This window comes from Bos mutus, chromosome 26, assembly GCF_027580195.1.
Source record: "Bos mutus isolate GX-2022 chromosome 26, NWIPB_WYAK_1.1, whole genome shotgun sequence".
NCBI lineage: Eukaryota > Metazoa > Chordata > Mammalia > Artiodactyla > Bovidae > Bos > Bos mutus.
The window spans coordinates 36,042,957-36,068,070 of record NC_091642.1 but is presented as its reverse complement, the minus strand read 5'-3'; the positions used below and the strand labels follow the sequence as shown (position 1 = coordinate 36,068,070).

General features: G+C 43.4%; 1 protein-coding gene and 1 non-coding gene across 3 annotated transcripts in view; both read left to right on the top strand.

Moving 5' to 3' along the window:
• The first annotated feature begins 2,841 nt into the window (after positions 1–2,841).
• PLCE1 (phospholipase C epsilon 1) overlaps positions 2,842–25,114 on the top strand; it is a 372,454-nt gene continuing 350,181 nt past the window's right edge. The window contains exon 1 of one of the 2 annotated variants that reach the window (XM_070363815.1): positions 2,842–3,215. The gene's annotated coding sequence lies outside the window, so the exon portion shown is untranslated. The remainder of the gene's footprint in view (positions 3,216–25,114) is intronic. The other variant, XM_070363814.1, reaches the window with a different exon arrangement.
• Positions 12,255–12,361, top strand: LOC138985865 (U6 spliceosomal RNA). The gene has a single exon (XR_011462831.1). It is a non-coding gene; the product is annotated as a U6 spliceosomal RNA (small nuclear RNA).

Here is a 25,114-nt window from a genome sequence, read left to right as displayed (position 1 = left end):
TCGTGTCCGACTCTGTGCAACCCCATAGACGGCAGCCCACCAGGCTCCCCTGTCCCTGGGATTCTCCAGGCAAGAACACTGGAGTGGGTTGCCATGTCCTCCTCCAATGCATGAAAGTGAAAAGGGAAAGTGAAGTCACTCAGTCGTGTCCGACTCTTAGCGACCCCACGGACTGCAGCCTACCAGGCTCCTCCGTCCATGGGATTTTCCAGGCAAGAGTACTGGAGTGCGGTGCCATTGCCTACTGTTGAACAAAGATCAATACGTTTGTCAGTTGTGCCTGTGCAGTTCCCAGCCTTAAGGTTTGTTTATAAATGGGTTAACTGATGGCTGGCTTGTTGAGTGTGGCAAAGGGCCAATCTTTTCTTCTGAATATGTGCAGTAGGGGGACTGCGGCCTTCCACTGGCAGCAACAACCATGAAGTCAGAGACACCCCCCTCCACATAAAAAATTACAGGATGTGAGAGGAAGAAAGTGGGGACACAATTCCATTTCTTAAAATGATTTTACAACTTACATTTCCTAGCCCAACGTTTACAACTTAATCAATTTCCATCAAATGGAGACCATTACGTAACAAGTTCAAAAGAGATGTGTGCTTTTTTCTGGAATTCCAAACAAAGATGCACTACATTTAAATAGCTTCCACAGCAATGTTTCTTGGGGCTTTTGTTTTTGTTGTTGTTTTTGACTATGCAAAATGGTCTTGTATACAAAGATGCATAACTCAGTTTATTGCAACTGAATTTTCCATGGAAACTGCCCAGTGCTCCCCCAATTCACAAGCACTTTATCTGACTGTCTTTCTTCCTCCAGATAATGGCTGGCAGCAACCCACAGTGTGGAGGTTATATGCTGTACTTTTGAAAAAGTCTTGAATGGAGCCATTGTTCCCCTGAGATGGTCTGTGTGTTTCACTGAACAGAGAGCAGGGTGTAAAAAAGGCACCTTGTGTGCAACTGTTGGCGAGGTTGGGGAGTGAATTAAAATCTCCAGAAAGTCTGGGCAGTGCTGTTCAGAGGAGCAATGAACCCTCTGGAAGCACTGTTAGCTCAGACATTCCAATGCGGTGAGGCAGCCTCAGGGACACGGCTCCCTCCAGTCTCATTTAGAGAGGGATGGAGGGGGCGAGCAAAGGACATTGATCTGGACCTGATCTCTTTGCAAAAAATTGGGGAAGGGCTTTTCCAGGAATGGGGGCTTATTGATTATCACACTCAGATAACTTTCCTGCCTAACGGACCTAGACTTTCCTTGGTTTCTAATAGTGAAGTGACTCATTTGGAGGATCCATGTTAACTGCTTGTGCATCTATCAGTTTGCAACAATCTAATTCCTGTGTGCCTATTTTTTCAAAAAAAACCAGACAAGCCTTTGAGGGCTCCAGGTGATTAATGATGTTTGATATTACTAATTCATTAAATGCATTATAAAACCACAATCCAAAACTGTATATTGAATAAAAAGCCTACCTTGTGTATTGTCAATAATGCTTCCTTTTTCCTGGAGCCTCATTCACCTCCTCAGGACCGTGCAGGCACAGGGGTTGGGGTCAGTGACTATTTCCTATTCCTCTCGTGCTAAAATCTCAAGCTTTTCATGAACAAAAACTTTCCTCCGTCTTCTGCAGAGGTCTTTCCACAACCAGCTCTCAAGGAAGGAGGTAATGTTGATTTTCATTAAAATCCTAGTGGTGAGAAAACAGCAAAACAGTGTAAGGACCCAGGCTGACATACTTTTCTTAAAGGCAGAATTCTTCGGTACACCCTCCTGTGCATTCTTTGCTTCAACTCCTCCTGTGCCTGGAAGCTCAAAGGATGGGAGGCCACTTTTAACAGTGACCTGAAAGAAGGGGTCAAACTTGAGCAAGAGGAAATATGTGGGAGGAGGTGGGACCCTTCCAGGTAGAGGTGCAGAGTGGGAGAAACACCATGTCCCACGTAACGGGGAGTTAGTCTGGAAGGCAGTTGGGGGCCGATGAAGGTTTCTGCACGGGTTAAAGTTGCAGAAGAGGAAGGACCACATGGCTGCGGTGTGAGGGAGTACAAGGAGTGGACAGACGGGAGGGGTAGGGGCCACAGGAACTGAGCTTGACTGAATGCAGGAGGAGGGGTCATACCTACGGAACGGGTTGGTCCATTAATAGGTAAAGAGGGAGAGGTATTTAGGGGAGGTGGGGTGTGATAATTCGATTTTTCTCCAGGTCTCTGGCTCTCTTGACTGCGAGTTGGGTATAAAAACCACCTCAACGGCCAGGGTGCAGAGGCTGCAGTTTCTGGCAGCGCTGAACACCTCCTGCTTGCTTCGGCAACGAAAGACACTAGATTTGGAGTCCACAGACCTGGATGTCACTATTTGGATGGTCACTAAACTCCGTAGCCTAGCACAGCACTGGGCACACTGTGGTGCTCAATAATAAATCGTTGTTGGATGAATGACGGAACACATTGGAGACTCGGTGCTGCCCTTACAGAGTAACCTTGGTCAAGTAATTTAACCTTCAAGAGCCTCAGTTTCCGTGTGTGTGTCGAGCAGGGACGGTGCCTGGCGGAAGGTGTGAGACTATAAATTCCCGCGGCCTGAGTTGGACCGAGTTTCGGCTCTCCTGCCAGAGCCGGGCGACCCCGCCGCACTCTCTCCAGCTCCCACTGTGGCCCGGACGCCGGGCGGCCTTGGGAGGCCCGGCGGGGGTCGCCGGGCCGACGTCCAGGGCCAGGGTGGCGGCCGGGTCCGCCCCTCGCGCCTGCCTTCTCCGCGCGGCCCGCGGCCCGGGGGCGGGCCCGTCTCAGGCCTCTCCCCCCGGCCGCCCGGCGGCCCGCGGCGGCGCTCGCGGCCTCTCACCCGGGGCGGGCGAGTTCTGGGAAAGCCCGGCCCAGGGCGGGGGCCCCGCTGCCGCCCGCGCCGCCGTCAGGGCAGCGCGCAGAGCTCGGCGGGCGCGGAGCGAGGTAGCGGCGCCGGGCGGGGGCGCACGGGGCGGCGCGGGGCGGGACGGGCGGCGGGGGCGGCAGACCCCCGAGCGGGAGCGGCGGCGGCGCGCCCCGGCTGTGCCTCCCGGGCTTTGCCTCCCGGGCATTTGCCCGGCTCTGCGCGCTCCTGGCATCCGCTCCGCCGCTGACACACAGTAGCGGGGACACCCGACGCCGTTAGCGACAGGCACGTTCCAGAAGGACGCTGCAACTTGGGGACTCCGGCGCCCCCGGCCAGCAGAGGAAAGGTGAGGAGGAGACTCTGGAGCTCGGTTCCCGAGGCGTGGAGAAGGGGAGAGAGGGGCTTGTAATCTCTGAACCAGTCAGTAGAGCCGCCGAGGGCAGCCAACCTCACCCAGTTGTACCTGGCGGGAGAGTGTCCCTCTCCCGCCCCATCTCCAGGGGAAAACTGAGGCAGGCGACTCCCGAGGGGACGAGAGCCAGCCTCACATGGGCTGGAGGACACCCTGGTAGGGCTTCCTTCGCCCCTTCAGATGTCTGCCTTGGGTCTCCACTGCATTTTGTGTGTGCAGCACAAAGATGAAAAATATAAACTCTTTCTGAGGCGGTCGGTCCCTAAGCGACAGTATTTCAAGGAAAAGTGCTCAAGACATTGTTCCTGGAGAGATTAGCTACATCAAGTCCTAGAAAATACAATTTTGGACCTGGGGCTCACTTTCACTGGCCACTAGACACATGGCTGCGTCTTTTTTCTTAAAGTCCTCTAGTGCTGTGATAATGAATAACCTAGAAGGAAAAGTCCTCCATTGTGGCTGATGTTAAATGCACAGTGTAAATTTATGGTCCCCCCCCCCCGCCCCCCTTGCCTTGTATTTAAGTCATGAGACAATTGGTACAACTGACTCAACTAATTATTCATTAGTAAGAGAGATGATGGTAAGAGAGATCCATCATCCATCATCCAAAGATTTAGCAGCATCATTTTAAAGAGGGAGCACCCTCAATAGATGTTAAGTAGGAGTCACTTGATGGAAAAGTTTTATTTCCACATGGTTCTTAATTGGGGTTGCATCATGCAAAATTTGCCACTAGGTCATTTAGATCCCTGCAGGATTAGTGCATTTCTTGTGTTTCTGCTAAGAATCCCTGGTAGGGATAGGGTGGGGTCCCTGCCAGAATGGGCACAGCCAAGGCCTGGGGTGCTGTAACCTGCCAGGAAGAATTTTTGAGAGCCTGTCTTGGGAGGTGGATTTAGGTGACCCCGTAGATGCACTTACAGGGCCCAGTTGGCCCTGGGGGAGAAGGGGTGGTCGACTATCTCTGGATGCTGTATCCAGGCATATCTTCACAGATGCTTTCTGAAGAATACCTGGGGTGTTGTAGTCTAAAATATCCTTTGCTCTTCCTGAGTGCCCTTTCTGCTCCATGTCATCACTCTAAATCCTAACCAGTTTTGTTGCTGCCATAAGACCTTCCCTCACACCCCAGTCCCAAATAGTCGGCTTTCTCAGGCTCTGATGCCTGCAGCATTTTACCTTCCTGGCTTTTTCTCCGCTCAGCATTCTTTGAGAAGTATTTATGTAGATGTTTCCTTTTCCCTACTGAAGGACTTCACTGTGGCTTTCTTGGCACACTGCTTGCACCTAGAAGCCTCTCTGGAAATAGTGCTATGGCTTTGGTTCTTCAATACAAATCTCTGTTTTGGAGAAGAGGATTCAGAGAAAAGCATAATGTTTACCATTCAAATTGTCCTCCACTTACAACCCCACTGGGGAAATTTTCCTTATAGCCAGGATGCATAATAATCATCTTTGGTCTAAGCCTGGGGACCAAGTAAGAGCTGGAGGGGACTGTCTTCCAGTCCTTCTAGTAAAATAAGCTCCTTGGATATGCGCCAAGGTTGACCTGTGTCATTAAAAATTCCATGCTCCAGTGGGTTGTGGTGAAGCTAGATTCCACTGAAGGTGGTTGGTTTTCTTTTGCTATTTGCAGCCATTCTAAGTTACAGTCTTCTCTGGGCTTTTGTTGTATACTTTAAACAATTCATTTAATGTACAATTTGTTACCTAAAAATTTTTAAATGAATAATGGAAAGTTGAAAAGAATTGTGCTTGCTGTTTTTCCAAGCAGAAAGCAGGGAATGTTTCCCATGGCTGGGTGAGAGGGGATATTTGCACAGAGTGAGGCTGCTTTGCACCTGTGTGTTGGCAGTCCCTGCCATACCACACCTGGGTGGCAATCAGCCTATGTAGGATAACAGTTGCTTCAGCCTGGGCTCCTGCTTTCTTTGCCTGGTGTCACTGTGCTTGAGGGAAGAAGAGGTCTGGGGGAGGACAACAATATAGAGCTTTGAGTTTGAAGGAGTAACATAGCAGAGAAGAGGAGAGAAAAAGCAGTAACAGCTTTTAGTGTGAACTGGTATGATCCAGGGGCTTTCCTCTAGATGCTTGGTTAAGATCTTGGCCCTTAGCAGGTGGAAATTTGGTTGGGGAGAGCGAGGGCAGGTGACTGGGGAGCCTGGTACTCCTGGAGAAGGCTGAGGGGTATTGATGGAGGCTTAGGGAAGCGTGTGGCCCAATTATGTGGGGTTTCCTGTGGAGCTGGAGATGGGGAAGTGGGGAGTTGAGAAGGAAGAAGATATCAAAGATGCACTTTGTGAATGGCTAGCTACAGGGTCTAGAAAGGAAGAGAAAACCCTCTTCAGCATCATGTGGTCTTCTCTTCTCCCAGGGGGCAGGACTAGGGCTTGGGTTTTGTTTTTTTTTTTAAGTCAAGTGCTATAATTCATCTATATAGGTTTTCATGAGCCAGATTGGAACCCGGCCCTCTATAGCTGTGCTGTCCAGTCAGGGTAGCTACAAGTCACATAGGGCTATTTACATTTAACTTTGAATAAGTTAAAATTAAATGAGATTAGTCACATTTCAGGCTCTTAATTGTCACATGTTGCTAGTTGCTACCATACTGGAGAATGAAGATATATAATATGTCCATCATCTTAGATATCTGCCCTGGGATATTCATAATGACTACTAATCTCCCAAGTACTAATTTCCAAGTCAAATTTAGTCATAAATTAACAATTTCCTATTCATAGCCCCCTACTAAGTCTACTTAGATAAAAATAATAGTAACAGTTGTTGTTGCTAACACTGCATTCTAAGTACTTTATATTTGTCAGTTCATTTAATCCTAACAACAGCATTAGGTGCTAAATGCCAGAGACCTGTTATCCCTTACCTGCAATTCCAAAATTAAAAAAAAAGAAACTCTCAAAACTGGTTTTCATGTTTGGCTACAAAATTTGGTCTGAAATGACATGAGGTTCTTTTGGTCTTAATTTTTCTCACCTGATAAGAAGTATATATACATTTTTTATTTTGGAAATGATGGACATGTTTGCTATAGATCTCACCTACAGCATTATTTAATATATGACATGTGTACTGTTTTGCCATTACCAAAGCCAAAAATCTTCTGATTTTGTATAAGAACATATAGACTTCTATTTTTATGCCCCCTCTGAAGACAGGAAAACCGAGAAACTAAAAGGTTAGGTAACATACATGAAGTCAGAGCAAGAAAGTGCCAGGGCCAGGATTCAGTCAGAGCTGGCTGGCTCCAGACTCTGTTCCCTTGACCACTATGCTTTCCTGTATCAACTCTTAGTTAGGTTCATCACCAAAAACAAACAACTGGCTCTTTTTTGGTGGGGTGAAACCAAATAACTTGAACTTGGCTCATTAGAAAATTACAGATAGGGCTATGGCTAAATTGTTTAGCAACTGAGGTTTTGGAACGCTACGGCTAGTTAAACCACCGTAATTGGCATGCTTAGCAAGTGTTTAGCTTACCCTTTCCCACTTTAGCTAATCACAGTTGGTTTCGAGCCATTCTCCGTGAAAAGAACTGATAGGAAAAGAAGTTGCTCATTGTGGCTGTTGGTAAGACTGCTGGACCCTTGTTGGAACCTGTGGCACATGGTTCTCCTAGCAGTTGTGGGACAGACGCTAGGGCGAGGTTTGGTCCTGGTGTATACCGACTGTTGTGCTGTGGGTGTGACCATTCTGGTGGCCAGCCGGGGTTCTGAAACTTCCTGGTAGGGCTTTGGAGGATCTGAGTCAATCTGACTTGGTTGGAATTCTCTCCCGGAGAGACTATGAGGTTCTCTCTTCTTTGGGGGAGGTTGACTAGAATCACAGGGTTGGCCTGGGGTCAGGAACCGACTTTTCACTTTCCCTCTTTAGCTGGTCCCTTCGTGGCTTTTTTGTTCAAGTCTGCATTTGAAGAAACTCTTTAGTAACCCCAAGCTTTCTCCTTTGAGTATAAGAAAATATTCTGAAGCTCTACCATCTGTGTGGACCTTATAGCCTAGGGTCTGCAGGACCCCTGTCTCTCTGTGTCTCTCATGGTATAGCCTTCAACGTCCTAGTGGTCATGGGGCCTCCAGTTATAGTAGCTTAAGGAATAGGGCAAGGCGCTCTTGGTCAAATACTCTAGAATCAAAATGACCTGGTTTTACATAAGCTTTGTCATCTACTAGCTGTACAGCTTTAGATGAGAAGTTAACCTTTCTGTAAGATAGTAATTTTATGAAGTTGCTCAGAGACCTAGGGCTTCCCTGATGGCTCAGCAGGGAAGAATATGCCTGCAGTGCAGAAGACGCAGGAGATACAGGTGTGATCCCTGGGTTGGGAAGATCCTCTGGAAGAGGACATGGCCACCCACTCTAGTATTCTTGCCTGGAAAATCCCATGGACAGAGGAGCCTGGCGGGCTACAGTAGCGTCGCACAGAGTTGGATACAACTGAACTCTCACATGTCGTGCATTTGAGACCTCAGTAAGATAAAGTACCTAAAGCACTTTGCATAGTGCCAGGCACACAGTCAGTGTTCAAAACGTTAGCTACTAATGTTATTGTCTTTTCCATCTTGGTCTTCCTAAGTCTTGCCAGTCTGCAACTTTAGGCTTAGGAAAAATATGTCTAGTACATTGAATAATGCCAGTGATCCTGTGAATTGTCCAAGTCTTAATCCCCATAACCTATACACATGTTTCTTAACAGGACAAAAGGAACTTTGCCGATGTTTTTAAAGATTTTGAGATGAGGGGATTATGCTAGATTACCTGAGTGGGCTCAACCTAGTCAAGAGGGTTCTTATAAGAGGGAGGCAAGAGGATCACAGAGTCCCTCATAGAAGGTCGGACTAATGTAAGAAAGGGGTCAGGAGCCAAGGGATTTAGGCTGCCTCGAGATGCTGGGCCTCCAGAAGGAAAACAGCCCTGCCAACCCACCTGAGACTTCTGGCCTCCAGAGCTGAAGATAACAAATCTGTATTGTTTACACCACATTTGAGGCCATTTGTCACAGTAGTAATAGGAAACTAACAAGAGTGTGGAAGAGAAAAAAGAAAGTAGTCAAGAGGGAAAGGAAAGCTGTCAAAGTAAGAGAGCAATAAGAGCCAGCATTTAGTTTGAACTTTGCTTGGGACTTGTTTTGACTACCCTACGTGTATTATCTGTCACCCTCATTACAACCTTCTGAGGTAGGTACTTTTATTACCTATATATCATGGAAGGGGATGCTCAGGCTCTGAGAAGATAGGTAACTTACCCAAGTTTACACAGCTAGTATGGGGTGGTGGTTTAGTCACTAAGTCGTGTGCGGCTCTTGTGACCCCGTGGACTCTAGCCCGCCAGGCTCGTCTGTTCGTGGGATTTCCCAGGCAAGGTTTCTGGAGTGGGTTGCCATTTCCTTCTCCAGGAGTTCTTCCCAACCCAGGGATGGAACCCAGGTCTCTTGCACTGCAGGCAAATTCTTTACCAACTGAGCCATCAGGGAAGCCCTAGTAAGGGTAGAGCTGGGATTAAATCCACAGTCTGGGACTCTCTTTACTTTGCTGGGGATATAATTGCTTTATAATGTTGTGTTAGTTTTCTGCTGCGCAGTGAAGTGAATCAAGTATATATGTATTCATATATCCCCTCCTTCTTCGACCTATCTCCCACTGCCCCCATTCCCTGTGTCCCGCCCATTCCATCTATCTAGGGTTCCCCAAAGCAGGCATTTCTGTATCTGCTAAGGCCGACAGTGCCAGCCACTGAGTGGTATGTTACTGTAAGGAAGGAAAAAGCAATATTTGAATAGGGGAGAAGGAGTGTGTTATAGCCCCATCACACTGAAAAAAAAAAAAAGAAAATGGGTATCGAAGCCCTTGGTAAGTTCTTGCCCTTTCTGTCTCTTGTAATGTGTGTGGACAGCTTGAAGCCAGAGGACGCCGGCTCTGGGAGCAGTCCCTGTGCTGGCCTCCTCCTCGGCTTCCCACCTCTGTTCCTCCAGCAGCCCCGCTCGCTCACCACAGACCGCTGGCCCTGGCGCCCGCTTGGCTCGGCTTCCCACCTCTGCCTGTTTATTGGATTTGCCTTATTCCTGACTCTATGCTCCAGCCCTGAATTCCACCTTTTCCTGGCCCCTCAAATGCTCAAACTTGAGATGGTTCGTGTTGGAGCCAGGATGGTGAGGTACCTCTGGGACTGCTGGGGGGTGCGTGGTGGTGATTTCTCCTTTTCCTCTGGGTTAGTCGCCTGTTATTGACTTTCTAGCTGTGCTTCTTTTGCTTCTCAAGCTCATTATTCAGAGTGATACTGGTTTTCCAGTTGTGTCACAGGAGGGTTGGAGCCTCTGCCAGTTAAAGGAGATGGTGGAAGAGGAAGATCTCAACTCTTCATCCCATTTTGCCCACAGCCCCACTCTTACTCATTTTATTTAGATAGCGAGGTCCTGCCTCAGATATGGCAGGTAAGCGCACCTCTATGCTAGAGAGACAGGAGTTTGAGAAGATCTAAAGCCCGCGTTAAGGCACACTAGGTGTGACCTTAGCCCAGAGACTTGGATGTGTAGGAAATAGAACTCTGCTGTGCTTTGTCTAATAGTCTTTTACAAAATGAGGATCTGGAGCCAGGTTGCTTAGATGTGTTTACTTGGCTCCGCTATTTATGTCCAATCTGTGTGATCTTGTGCAAAATACTTGTTCTACTGGGGCCTAAAGTTCCTCATTTACTGAATGGGAGGGGTGACAGATAGTAGCATCTGGGCCTCGCTGGTGGCCTAGTCATAAAGAATCTGCCTGCCAATGCGGGGACTCAGGTTCAATCCCTGGGTTGGGAAGATCCCTTGGAGAAGGAAATGGCAACTCATGCCAGGATTCTTGCCTGGGAAATCCTATGGACAGAGGAACCTGGAGGGCCACAGTTCATGAGGTCACAAAACAGTCTGATACGACTTAGCAACTCAACAGCAACAACAAAACAGTAACACCTAGTAAATGAGACTGTTCATGTAAAGGGCTTAGAACAGTGTCTGATAGGCAACAAGACTTCAACAAATATTGGCTCTTAGGCTCATTTTCATTCTGATGGAGTCTCCATGGTGCTGTCCCCAGTCGGCTGGGGGTCTTCCTTCCATTCCTCCTCTCTTTCCTAGTTGCCACTGTTCACTGCCCTGACCACAAATGACACAGGTGCATGAGGCTGCTTCTCATGGGGCACAGCTGCCCCTCCCCGAGGTCTCTGAGGTCTTCCTGCCTCTGCCAGGAAGAGGGTCCCTTCAGCTTTGAGAAACTGTGGGATGTTTGTTCTTTTCTCTCCTGCCTGCCAGCTGTAGGGGCTGAGATGAGAGGGACAGGGTGGAGCTGCAGTCTTCTCCCTGCTCTTTCTCCATGACATTGGGTCTATAAGACAGACTTCATACTCTTGCATCCTTTCCCCTCTCCCCTTAAGGCATAAAATAATAATAAACAGGGCGGCTAGGCCTGACAGGGTTGTTGGTTAAAGTGTTATCTACATAGTGGTGGTGGTGCTGCTGGCTCTGTGGACTGATCTGCTGTGGGGCAACCCCACAGAAATATGCTCCGTGGAACGTCTCCTTCAGGAGGGCTGGTTACATTTGCACATGAGTTCAGAGCTATAACAAAATGCAGTTAGCATTTATGAATTTTATTGCTTTGTAGGAACCGCTACATTTTAATAACAAAACAGTAAGTGTGCTCCATTCAAAATTAAGGAAGAGGCAGAAGCAAGGAGAGACTCTATTTTGATGACTTCATTTTAGGTTTAAACTATATAATATCACTGACTATGGAAAATCCAGAGAATGGAAAAAAAATCATTGGGAAAAACACATGTGACCAAGTGCATACTAGACACATCTGGGATTAAAATATCATATAACACAGTTTAATTTGGATATCACTGGAGTTAGTTCAAGTTACTGTCATTTCTAAAGAAAGCTTCAATTCATTTGTTATTATTAACAACATGAACTCAGATTTCATTGATGAACATATTTTTGCCTATGATCCGCTTGCCTGGAGGAATTGAAGCACTCTCTAATAGTCTGGTTTGTCCATCTCAGGGAGGTGGATAAAACTCACAGAAGTTAAATGCTTTTGGCATAAGATTGTATTCCTTTTTCCCCGCAAAGGCAGAATGAATTTGGATGAGAGAGTCGAGCGTGAGCCTAACTGGGTCTGCAGTTTTGCTAACTGCTGGGGTCTGAGTAAATTCAGATTCACTTCTCTGCCACTCAGCAGGCTAATTAGTCCCTAACTTAACTTGCTTTACTGTGCCAGAGGTTGTTCTTTCATCGTGCCTCCGGCAGGGTCCTAAAATTCACAGTGGGACAGATTGGTCAGGCAGTTGTGAAAGAAATATGCTCAGTTATTATTTGAATCTCAGCGAGGATGGCAAGAGCTTCCTGAGTTATGCATAGAAACTACATAAATTTGTAAAAAGAACCCCAAAAAGTGACTTTCCTGCACCACCAGTGTAACAGCAGTCAGATAGCCTTGCAGATTCTCCCAGGGCACCTCTTCGATCTAGGATTTTGGCTAAGTACCCTTTGCTGACTGAGAACTTCTCCAATGCCAAGTCGTGGGACGGCTGAAAACAGGTGAAATGTGTTCCTGACTCAGGCAGGCAAGCCCATATCAAGTTAGTTACAGAGGATCAGAGAGCCTGCTTACTTCTAGCCACACGGTCTATCTCTGATGAATTGTCACTATCTAAGCAGTCAGGAAGGTCCTAAGTATGTCACTTGTTTAGATTATTTGTTTAAAAAAATAAAGAATTTTTAGACAAACACTGTATGTTTTCACTTATATGTGAAATCTAAAAATCAAAACAAACAAACAAATACAACAAAACAGTAACAGACTCACAGATACAGAGAACAAACTAGTGGCTACCGCGGGGGAGAGGAGTACAGGCTAGGGCAAATAGGTGGAGGGAATTAAGAGGTACAAACTAGCAGTTATATAATAAGTCAGTGCCAGCTTCGGCAGCACATATACTAAAATTGGAATGATATAGAGAAGATCAACGTGTCTCCCACACAAGGATGGCACGCAAATTCATGAAGCGGTCCATATTTTTTTAAAAAGTACTAAAAAATCGTGAAGCGTTCCATATTTTTCCTAATTAAACTTAAAATCTTCTGCACATCAAAGGAAACTATTAGCAAGGTGAAAAGGCAGCCTTCAGAATGGGAGAAAATAATAGCAAATGAAGCAACTGACAAACAACTAATCTCAAAAATATACAAGCAACTCCTACAGCTCAACTCCAGAAAAATAAATGACCCAATCAAAAAATGGGCCAAAGAACTAAATAGACATTTCTCCAAAGAAGGCATACAGATGGCTAACAAACACATGAAAAGATGCTCAACATCACTCATTATCAGAGAAATGCAAATCAAAACCACTATGAGGTACCATTTCATGCCAGTCAGAATGGTTGCGATCCAAAAGTCTACAAGCAATAAATGCTGGAGAGGGTGTGGAGAAAAGGGAACCCTCTTACACTGTTGGTGGGAATGCAAACTAGTACAGCCACTATGGAGAACAGTGTGGAGATTCCTTAAAAAACTGGAAATAGAACTGCCTTATGATCCAGCAATTCCACTGCTGGGCATACACACTGAGGAAACCAGAAGGGAAAGAGACACGTGTACCCCAATGTTCATCGCAGCACTGTTTATAATAGCCAGGACATGGAAGCAACCTAGATGTCCATCAGCAGATGAATGGATAGGAAAGCTGTGGTGCATATACACAATGGAGTACTACTCAGCCCTTAAAAAGAATACATTTGAATCAGTTCTAATGAGGTGGATGAAACTGGAGCCTATTATACAGAGTGAAGTAAGCCAGAAAGAAAAACGCCAATACAGTATACTAACGCATATATATGGAATTTAGAAAGATGGTAACAATAACCCTGTGTAAGAGACAGCAAAAGAGACACTGATGTATAGAACAGTCTTATGGACTCTGTGGGAGAGGGAGAGGGTGGGAAGATTTGGGAGAATGGCATTGAAACATGTATAATATCATGTATGAAACGAGTTGCCAGTCCAGGTTCGATGCATGATACTGGATGCTTGGGGCTGGTGCACTGGGATGACCCAGAGGGAGGGTATGGGGAGGGAGGAGGGAGGAGGGTTCAGGATGGGGAACACATGTATACCTGTGGTGGATCCATTTCGATATTTGGCAAAACTAATACAATATTGTAAAGTTTAAAAATAAAATAAAATTAGATTGGGTACCTAAGAAATACAAAAAAAAAAAAAGAAACATTTTAAAGAGAGACCTAATCTAGGGACCAGAAATCTCCCCAAGTGACCCTTTAGCTCAAGGATGCCACACAATAAAGCATTCTATAAGAGGAAAAAAAAAAAGTACTAAAAAAAAGTCATAGGGATGTAATGTACAACACAGGGAATATAGTCGATATTTGATCATAGGTTTGTATGATACGTAATCTCTAAAAATATTGAGTCATTATGTTGTACATCTGAAACTAACATTGTAAGTCAACTATACTTAAATAAAAAATAATTAAAAAAGAATTTTTAATCCAAAGCCATTTTAACAACTAAAACTCTATCTTTTAATTATTAATGCAGATATTATGCATCTATTTATGATTTGTTACTTTTTTTAATTATATGCTGTGTCTTGCAACATTGAAAATTGAGAAATCCAAATGTTCCCCTCTCAGTTTTAAGAGTTGGAGAAACGTCTTCTCAGAGACGAAGATTTGACCAAGTCACCTGGCTGGGGAGCAGTAGAACTGGAACTTTTGTTTATTTCAAGCAAAATTAAGACCATCCAAACAGTCCATTCTGAAGGAGATCAGCCCTGGGATTTCTTTGGAAGGAATGATGCTAAAGCTGAAACTCCAGTACTTTGGCCACCTCATGCGAAGAGTTGATTCATTGGAAAAGACCCTGATGCTGGGAGGGATTGGGGGCAGGAGGAGAAAGGGACGACAGAGGATGAGATGGCTGGATGACATCACTGACTCGATGGACGTGAGTCTGGGTGAACTCCGGGAGTTGGTGATGGACAGGGAGGCCTGGCGTGCTGCGATTCATGGGGTTGCAAAGAGTCGGACACGACTGAGCGACTGATCTGATCTGATAGATACCTAATTGGAGAAGGAATGGCAACCTACTCCAGAATTTTTGCCTGGAGAATCCCATGGGTAGAGGAGCCTGGCAGGCAACAGTCCTTGGGGTTGCAAAGAGACAGACATGACTGAAGCAACTTAGCAGGCAGCACAGATACCTAATATGCAATTTTTAATCCTGCCCCTTTGCCTAACATTCTATCATTAAGATGTTTCCACTCCATTAAATGTTTTTAAATCTTGATTTCAGGGTCTGAACCTCATCTGTCATGTTGTCTCATGGAGGGTTTACGGATTCCCCTCTTTTTGGGCGTTCAGTTGTTGATCCCCAATTTTTTCTATTTAAGTAACTCTTCATTGCCTAGATCTCTAATTCTTTAGCACAGAGTCCTAGAAGTGAAATTACTAGGTCAAAGTGAAGAACTTTTTTAAAGGCTCCAGATACATACTGGCAAAAAGCTTTCCAAAAAGGTTGCAACAGTTTGCACTTCAACTAAAGATGTACTAGAGTAGTCTTTCCAGTGGGATGTCAATGAGAAATCCCAGACTTGGTACTTCATAGTTTGAATGTGCATTTCTTTGATTACTAGAGATAAAAAACATTGGTGTTTCATCAATGTGCTTTCTCTTGGTTAATTATTTAATCACATACTTTGTCCATTTATTTGAGACGTCTTAATGAATTAAGACTGTAATGTATCATTGTCATTTGATAATGTTTTTCTCAACTAGCATTTTTTCCTGATTATAATACAATGCAAGTTAATTTTGGCTAATTTGGGAAACAGAGAAAGGCACAGCAAAGAAGTCCAAAATCACCTGCATTTAGTGCTCTTACTATCATTTGGTTCCTGGCTTTCTGGGTTTATTTTCTTTTTTCCCAAATTGAGATCATGTTTTCACATTTTATAACTTTTCACCTAACTTTATAAATCATATTTAAGCAAATTATGTTTATCCTACTATGGGATACTCTGTATATATATTAATGAAGTATCATATTTTTGAAATGTTAATCATGTGTCTCAATGTGCAGAAAATTTTCCATATGGCCAGATAGGTCTCTGTTCTCCCTGGAGATTACTTCCACGGCTTTTCAATTTGTACCCTTTACTCCTTTCTGTGATTAACTGTTTTTTTTTTTTTTTCCCCCTTAGGTCTTTAGGCTTTTATTTACGTTCAGCTTTTCATTTGAAATTAGTTTTTTTTGTTGTTGTTGTTCATATTATGAGTTGAAGACCTATCTTGTTTTCTAAATACTTAATTTTCCTTCATAATATATTTACTTCCTCATATATATATATTTATATTTCATATATAATTTCCTTAAATAATATACCTATTGAATTATCCTAGATTATTCCTAATCTTATCTTGTATAGTCTAAAGTCAATTTCAGGCCTAAGATATCTATTTGTAAAGTCTTTAATGAGTACCACACTGTTTGGTTATTTAATATTTTAGCCTTATGACATTAATTATACAGTGAATTCTCATTATAATTATTAAAATTTTTCTTATTTTCCTTGCTTATTCTTATAAATTAAGTTTTGAAACACTTTGTTAAAATGTTAAATATCTGTTGATATTCTGAGTAGGATTATAATAAATCTATATATTAGCTTCCCAGGTGGTGCTGATAGTAAAGAACCCACCTGCCAATGCAGGAGACATAAGAGATACGGGTTCAATCCCTGGGTCAGAAAGATCCCCTGGAGGAGGGCATGGCAACCCACTCTAGTATTCTTGTCTGGAGAATCCCATGGACAGAGGAGCCTGGTGGGCTATGGTCCATACAGACACAAAGAGTTGGACATGACTTAGCACACAGGCAAATGTATATATTAATTTCGGAAGAATTAATAGGTTTATATATTTAGTTTTTCCATACTGGTATGTTTCTTAATTTACTCAAATGTTTTTATATCTCTACTTAAGTTTGTAGTAACCGTCATGTAAATCATATGTATATGCATGCATGCTCAGTCCTATCCAACCCTTGCAACCTAGTGGACTGTAGCCCACCAGGCTCCTCTGTACATAGAATTTTCTAGTCAAGAATTCTGGGGTGAGTTGCCATTTCCTACTCCAGTGAATCATATCAGTTTAGTTCAGTCACTCAGTCGTGCCCAACTCTTTGCAACCCCGTGAATTGCAGCACGCCAGGCCTCCCTGTCCATCACCAACTCCCGGAGTTCACCCAAACTCATGTCCATTGAGTCGGCGATGCCATCTAGCCATCTCATCCTCTGTCGTCCCTTTCTCCTGCTGCCCCCAATCCCTCCCAGCATCAGAGTCTTTTCCAATGAATCAACTCTTCACATGAGGTGGCCAAAGTACCGGAGTTTCAGCTTTAGCATCATTCCTTCCAATGAACACCCAGGACTAATCTCCTTTAGAATGGACTGGTTGGATCTCCTTGCAGTCCAAGGGACTCTCAAGAGTCTTCTCCAACACCAGAGTTCAAAAGCATGAATTCTTTGGCACTCAGCTTTCTTCACAGTCCATACATGACCACTGGAAAAACCATAGCCTTGACTAGACGGACCTTTGTTGGCAAAGTAATGTCTCTGCTTTTGAATATGCTATCTAGGTTGGTCATAACTTTCCTTCCAAGGAGTAAGCGTCTTTTAATTTCACAGCTGCAATCACCATCTGTAGTGATTTTGGAGCCCAGAAAAATAAAGTCAGCCACTGTTTCCACTGTTTCCCCATCTATTTCCCATGAAGTGATGGGACCAGAGCCATGATCTTCATTTTCTGAATGTTGAGTTTTAAGCCAACTTTTTCACTCTCCACTTTCACTTTCATCAAGAGGCTTTTGAGTTCCTCTTCACTTTCTGCCATAAGGGTGGTATCTTCTGCATATATGAGGTTATTGATATTTGTCCCGGCAATCTTGATTCCAGCTTGTACTTTTTCTAGCCCAGCATTTCTCATGATGTACTCTGCATATAAGTTAAATAAGCAGGGTGACAATATACAGCCTTGATGTACTCCTTTTCCTATTTTGAGCCAGTCTGTTGTTCCATGTCCAGTTCTAACTGTTGCTTCCTGACCTGCATACAAGTTTCTCAAGAGGCAGGTCAGGTGGTCTGGTATTCCAATCTCTTTCAGAATTTTCCACAGTTGATTGTGATCCACACAGTCAAAGGCTTTGGCATAGTCAATAAAGCAGAAATAGATGTTTTTCTGGAGCTCTCTTGCTTTTTCAATGATCCAGCGGATGTTGGCAATTTGATCTCTGGTTCCTCTGCCTTTTCTAAAACCAGCTTGAACATCTGGAAGTTCACGGTTCACGTACTGCTGAAGCCTGGCTTGGAGAATTTTGAGCATTACTTTACTAGCGTGTGAGATGACTGGGAAATAGATGGGAAACAGTGGAAACAGTGTCAGACTTTATTTTGGGGGGCTCTAAAATCACTGCAGATGGTGATTGCAGCCATGAAATTAAAAGACGCTTACTCCTTGGAAGGAAAGTTATGACCAACCTAGATAGCATATTCAAAAGCAGAGACATTACTTTGCCAACAAAGGTCCGTCTAGTCAAGGCTATGGTTTTTCCAGTGGTCATGTATGGATGTGAGAGTTGGACTGTGAAGAAAGCTGAGTGCCAAAGAATTGATGCTTTTGAACTCTGGTGTTGGAGAAGAGTCTTGAGAGACCCTTGGACTGCAAGGAGATCCAACCAGTCCATTCTAAAGGAGATTAGTCCTGGGTGTTCATTGGAAGGACTGATGCTAAAGCTGAAACTCCGGTACTTTGGCCACCTCATGTGAAGAGTTGATTCATTGGAAAAGATTCTGATGCTGGGAGGGATTGGGGGCAGGAGGAGAAGGGGACGACAGAGGATGAGATGGCTAGATGGCATCACCGACTCAATGGACAAGAGTTTGGGTGAACTCCAGGAGTTGGTGATGGACAGGGAGGCCTGGTGTGCTGCAATTCATGGGGTTGCAAAGAGTTGGACACGACTGAGCGACTGAACTGAACTGAGATCAGTGCAATTGTGCAGTAGTTTGAACATTCTTTGACATTGCCTTTCTTTGGGATTGGAATTAAAACTGACCTTTTCCAGTCCTGTGGCCACTGCTGAGTTTTCCAAATGTGTTGGCATATTGAGTGCAGCACTTTCACAGCATCACCTTTCAGGATTTGGAATAGCTCAATTGGAATTCCATCACTTCCACTAGCTTTGTTCATAGTGATGCTTTCTAAGGCGCACTTGACTTCACATTCCAGGAAGTCTGGCTCTAGGTGAGTGATCAGACCATTATGATTATATTGGCTGTGAAGATCTTTTTTGTACAGTTCTTCTGTGTATTCTTGCCACCTCTTTTTAATATCTTCTGCTTCTGTTAGGTCCATACCATTTCTGTCCTTTATCGAGCCCATCTTTGCATGAAATGCTCCCTTGGTATCTCTAATAATCTTGAAGAGTTCTCTAGTCTTCCATCTGGTGATGTCCATGTGTAGAGTCTTCTCTTGTGTTGTTGGAATCATACATTTCTTACTTATTTTAAAATAAGTTTTATTTTTTTATTTAATCAGGTTAATTTTTTAGCTGATTTTCCTGAACTTTCTAGGTAGAGAATTGTGTTGTCTACAAATAATAATTGTTTCTTTTAAATCAGAAATTTGAACATAAATAACTAAAAGGGAGGATGATAGAGCTTTTAATTTTATTCCTGATTTTAATAGAAATGCTTTTAATATTCACTAGTAATTATGATGTTGCTCTTGGTTAAAAATAGTTTGATGAAAGAGTTTTATATTCATAGATTTTTTTTTTAAATGAAAGGGAGTTGACTTTATCAAAGGCCAAAAGGTCATCTTTGAGATGACTGTGTGCTTTTTTTCTCATTTGACCTACTGATATTTTATATTAACAAGTTTCCCATCATTAAACCATGTTTTCAATCTTGTTGTAGCAGTTAATTATCATTTTGTTAATGAATTCTATCTGTAAAGTAGAGATTCATCTAGGCCCTATTTAGATTTTACTTTGTTAGGTTTTTCTTGTTAGATTTATTTTAGCTATGGTTGTCAAAGACTGATATTAAAATTAGCGTGCTGCCCCTGGGTGTGCATAGATTGAATTCCTGGAGACCTCCTGTGCTGTTCTGAGAGTGACAGGGGCAGCTTCAAAAATGGTGAGGAGCTGGAGGCCCCGTTGCTGTGGGAGAGAGTAAGGACAATGAAGTGTCGACAGTAGCTTGGTTCATTGGGGCTTTCCTGTGAAGTGAAAATGCAATGTCTTTTTTTTTTAAACTGGGACACTCTTGTTTCTTTGCACTCATCATAGAATAGGCAGAATTGAAACTACCATTAGAGGGTTAGGCATTGTTCATAATGATTCCAGACATCGAATGTGGACCTCAGTCTCCTTTTCTAAATTGATACGGGATTTTAAGTAGCAAAGCAGCAAACCTGAAAGACAAGCTTAGAGGCTAGTAGGAGTCAAATTCAATGTCAAGTCTTTGTTTAGGTGAAAAGTTAAAAAAAAAAAAATGTCCCTAAGGCATACAGAAGGGAAGAGAGAAAGTGGTTACAAAACAAAAATATTAAATGGTGAGTACTGTAAATGTGCATTTGACGCTTTAGGACTGAGAAACTGACCCGACGATTTAACTTCTGTGTGCATATCTTTGTGGAGAAGTTGAGGAGAATCTGAGCCCAAGATGTAAGAAGGTGGTTAGTTGTTTCTTCAACTTAGTCTTCTTCACACTCTTCCTGCTTCTATATCACCCCTCATTCTCTGTCTCCTTGTTTTTCTACAGTTTTGCTTTTTCCCACTCTTATCGTCTCATCCACTCAACATTGTCTCATCCATTCAGCAGTCACTCCCATGTGTCAAGCACTGTGCTGGCTGATGGGGGATGCTGGTGAGCAAGACCCCCATGGCTACTCCCACCTGAGCTTACCTGAGCCAGGTGATGATGAAGGTGAGAATCTGATACTCTCTTAATTTATGAAATAAGATATTACTAACTCTCCCCCTTACTCAGAATTTCAGACATTTGCTTATTTATAGAAGGGTATTATAAAACATCATGAATGGGGAATAATTTCTAAATTGTAAAATTAGACAGTTTGTTGTTGTTGTTCAGTCGCACAGTCATGTCCGACTCTTTGCGATCCCATGGACTGCAGCACGCCAGGCTTCCCTGTCCTTCACCATCTCCCAGAGCTTGCTCAGAATCGTGTCCGTCGAGTCAGTGATTCCATCCAGTCATCTCATCCTCTGTTGTCCCCTTCTCTTGCCTTTAATCTTGCCCAGCATCAGGGTCTTTTCCAGTAAGTCAGCTCGTCAGCTCATCACCTTCATCAGGTGGCCAAAGTATTGGAGCTTCAGATTCAACATCAGTCCTTCCAATGAATATTCATGATTGATTTCCTTTAGGGTTGACTGGTTTGATCTCCTTGCAGTCCAGGGGACTCAAGAGTCTTCTCCAGCGACACATTTCCAAAGCATCAGTTCTTTGGCGCTCAGCCTTCTTTATGGTCCAACTGTCACATCCATACATGACTACTGGAAAGACCATATCTTTGACTAGATGGATTTTTGTTGGTAATGTCTTTGCTTTTTAGTATGCTGTCTAGGTTTGTCACAGCTTTTCTTCCACGGAGCAAGCACAGTTTAATTTTAGACAATATTTTGTTTTAATGGGCTTCTGTGACTTCTTATGGGAAGGAGGCTTCTGTTGCTGCTCCTTGATGTTTTCTCAAGCAAAATATCTTCATCCTTGTTTCTTCCCTTCTGAAGAAATTTCTTTTCAACTGGAAGAGTTCTGGAAGCAAAGGCTGCTGGGACTGAAGAAGGAGCACATTCTAAGGCATAAACTAGAAGGACAAGGAGAGGCAGGGTGTGCTCACCTTGACCAGCTCTGTTCAGTGCAGAGGCTCAGGTGGAAGCTTGGGAGAGTGCCCAGCATGTGGTTGCTGCTGTATCAAGAAAGCCATTCAGGTTCATCTGGAGAAACTAGTTCACATAAATGTTCTGCTATTGCTTCATTACCCTTTTATAATTGGTTCTGTAAAGAGCATACTGACTGAATTCCTAATGTTATACCCAGGATTAGCCATCAAAGATCTTTCAGTCCAGTCAGGGAGAGAGGGCACAAATACCTGAAATTTTCTATATCCTTACCAAGAAATGGCTGAGTCCCTGGCCAGCTGGTAAATGGCTTGAGTCCAGGAGAGGGCGCTCTGGGCTGGAATTTTCTGGAGCAGAGAGCGGGCTTGAAGGAAGCTGGGTATGGCTTGATGAAAAGGATGGGAAGGTGTTTCTGCTTGGGAAGAGATAAAGCCATCCTTAAAAGTCTGGTTCATGGGAATGTGCTAGTTGGCCAGTGAGCAGCGTCTCTTCTGAGGCCTTCTTTTCCCTTGTTTGCCTTACATACATGTTGTGGATCCTTCGAATTTATCCACCTCCATGAGTTTCATCAATGATTCCAGATCTTTCTGTGATCCATGCCCCACTCCTAAGCTCCAGACCTGCAAATCCAGCTGCCTGTGAGACATCTCCCCAAAACCCATGTCTCAAATTGAACTCAGTCTTTTCCCAAACCTATTTCCCCCACATTCCCCATCACAGTGGATAGAATCTTTATAGATTCAGTTAACAAGGCTGGAAACCTCAGCTCTCCAAGCACACTGCACACCCCCCCACCTTCTGAGCTTCTCCCTCCCAGTATTCACCACACTCTGCTACCTTCCATTTCCATGTCTATCTTTCCCAATAAATCATGTGCTCCATGAAGGCAGGGTCTTCCCGGCTGGTACTAGTGGTAAAGAACCCTCATGCCAATGCAGGAGACATAAGAGATGCGTGTTTGATCCCTGGGTGGGGAAGATCCCCTGGAGGAGGGCATGACAACCCACTCCAGTATTCTTGCCTGGAGAATCCCATGAACAGAGGAGTCTGGTGGGCTACAGTCTATGGGGCTGCAAAGAATCAGACATGATTGAAGAGACTGAGCATTCATGAAGCCAGGGGCAGGGTTCACTTCTGTGATCTCTAGCTCCAGCACAATATTCAGCCTGTGACAAAAGTGCTCCATAAATACATGTAGATTCACGGTATGAATTGAACTTCCTGTCCATTCTACTTCCTAAGTATTTCTCTAGTCAGGCAGACCCTAGTTTGAAATCTAGCTTTGCTGTTTACTAGCTGGGCAACTTTAATAGATCTATTTTTTTTAATTGAGTTAGTTTTAAATTTACAGGTTAAGCTATTTTTAATCTCACTATGCATCAGCTTCTGAATCAGTAAAATGGACTTAAGTGTGGTGCCTACCTCATAGGTTTGACATGAATTAAATGAAATAAAGCATGTAAACTATTATATGCATAATAAATAAATTATGCATAAATAAAGCATATACCACATTATACCATGTGTTTGACACATGGTATAGTCTTTACTGTTACAAAGGTAGGTTTGAAGCTAGACTGTGAAAGTCCCTTAAAGTACGTTAAGAGGTGTGTGCTGTATCTATTAGAAGGGGAGGATCCATGAAAAGTTCTGTGTGGCAGAAAAACAATAATCTGTGCAATCAACCCAAATTTGTGTAAAAATCAAAACTCTATCACTTAATAGCTGTAAGCTTTTCACAGAAGTACCTAGCCATTCTCAACCTCAGTTTTAAACCTGTAAAATTAAGATAACAATACTCAGTATCAGGATTTGTTGTAAGGTTTAAATGAGATGGTATATGAAAGGTGTCTGAGACTATTTTTTTTTTTTAAGTTGCTGTCTTTCCTCCAGTGATAAGTCCTGGGTTCCCTTGGAAAGATATCTGTAGTCCAGAGGCTTTTCTTTGGCTCAACTTCATTTAACATTTTTGTCAGACTTGGATGAAGGCAAAAAACCTTATTTCCAAATTTGCAGATGACTCAAAGTTGGCAAAATAGCTAACACAATAGGTGATGGAATGGAGGCTCAAAATGACCTCAACAGTCTGGAATGTTAGGCCTTCACCAAATGGGAAGTTGGGCATCTAGCAGATGGATCAAAGTAGTCAGGGACAAGGAGACCGTTTATTTATTTTAAAATTTTTGTTGGAGTATAATTGACTTACAATATTATGTTAGTTTTAGGTATACAGTAAAGTGAATCAGTTATACGTATATCCACTCCGTTTAGATTCTTTTCCCATATAGATCACTACAGAATATTGGGTAGAGTTCCCTGTGATATAAGTAGGTCCTTATTAGTTATTTATTTTGTATATAGTAGTGCGTATGTGTCAGTCTCCGTCTCCTAATTTATAAGGAGACCATTTAGAAGGAGATTCCACTAGTCCAGATGATGAATGGAAAGGGTCTGACCAGGGGGTGGTGTCAGTGGCTAACAGTTGGGAAAAAATTTTTAGAAAAATCACCAGAATATGACAAATAACTAGGTGGGTGTCTGGATGAAGAGGACAGTGATAACTGGGAAGTTTCCTTTCCGAATTCCTGGGAGGAAGGAGGTGCCAGTTAATAGGAAGGAGGAAGTTAGGCAGAAGAATTGAGTTAAGGAGAGAAGGGAGGACAGGAGTCTGGTTTTGTACTTGGGGTGTTGGCTGTATCCAACAGGAAGTTGGAAAGTCAGGACTGTAGCTCGTGGGAGCGGCTGTGTCTAGAAAGAGGCATTTGGGAGTCATCCACTTAGAGGTGATAGTTGAAGCCGTGGGTGGGAGGGGATGGGATGGCCAAGGAGTGGCCAGTGCTATTCAGAATCATTAGCGTTGTTGGCTCTAACTAGAGATAAGCAGGATAAACAAACCCATGCCCAAGTGGGAACTAGTTCTGCTGCCTTCCAGGAGTTCTTTAATGCATTAAAGCAAACTTTCACAGGATGAAAAAAAATCTCATATAATAATTTCAGATTTTCAAAAAGTTATTTTTCATTAAACAATACATAAATATGTTCTTGGTTGTAAAGAATGTGAACATTGAAGATAAAGTAGAAGCCCTTATAACCCCTCTCTAAGTCTGCTTTTTCTTTTTCAGAGGTAATCACTGCTCCTAGTTGGGTGGGTGCTGTTCAAATGTTTTGCTGTGTGTTTATACAGTTGTACATACACATAATGATATACTTTGTGTGTTTTGTTTTATATAAGGCGCTTCTAACATGTTTTGTTCTTTGATTTATTTTTACCTTAAGAAAATGAAACAATATACCCTGGAATCCTTTCTAGGTAAATGTATCTAGAGCTAAGTTATAAAAACAACAAAAAACCTGTTCTCCTGGATATGAAAGTACTATATTTTATCAATCCCTTGTAGATGGAATATACCTTCTCTCCAACTTTTTCATCTGCTCATTCTGCAAGACACAGTGTGATCCCTGTGTTGGGAAGATCCCCTGGAGGAGGAAATGGCAACACACTCCAGTATTCTTGCCTGGAGACTCCCATGGACGTAGGAGCCTGGTGGGCTATAGTCTATGGGGTCACAAAGAGTCGGACATGACTGAAGTGACTTAGCATACACACACATAGCGTGTAGGAGACTGCCCAGGAGAAACTGGGATCCATCAGTAATAGTAAGCCAGGAGTTGGCAGACTACTCGGGTAATGAGATGTACATAAAGAAGAGGACAGGCAGAAAATGCTGCTTCTTTTTTTATTTTGGTAATAACTTTGTATTCTGCATAATCTATAAAAATATGGAATCACTATTTTGAACACCTGAAACCAATATAACATTGGAAATTAACTC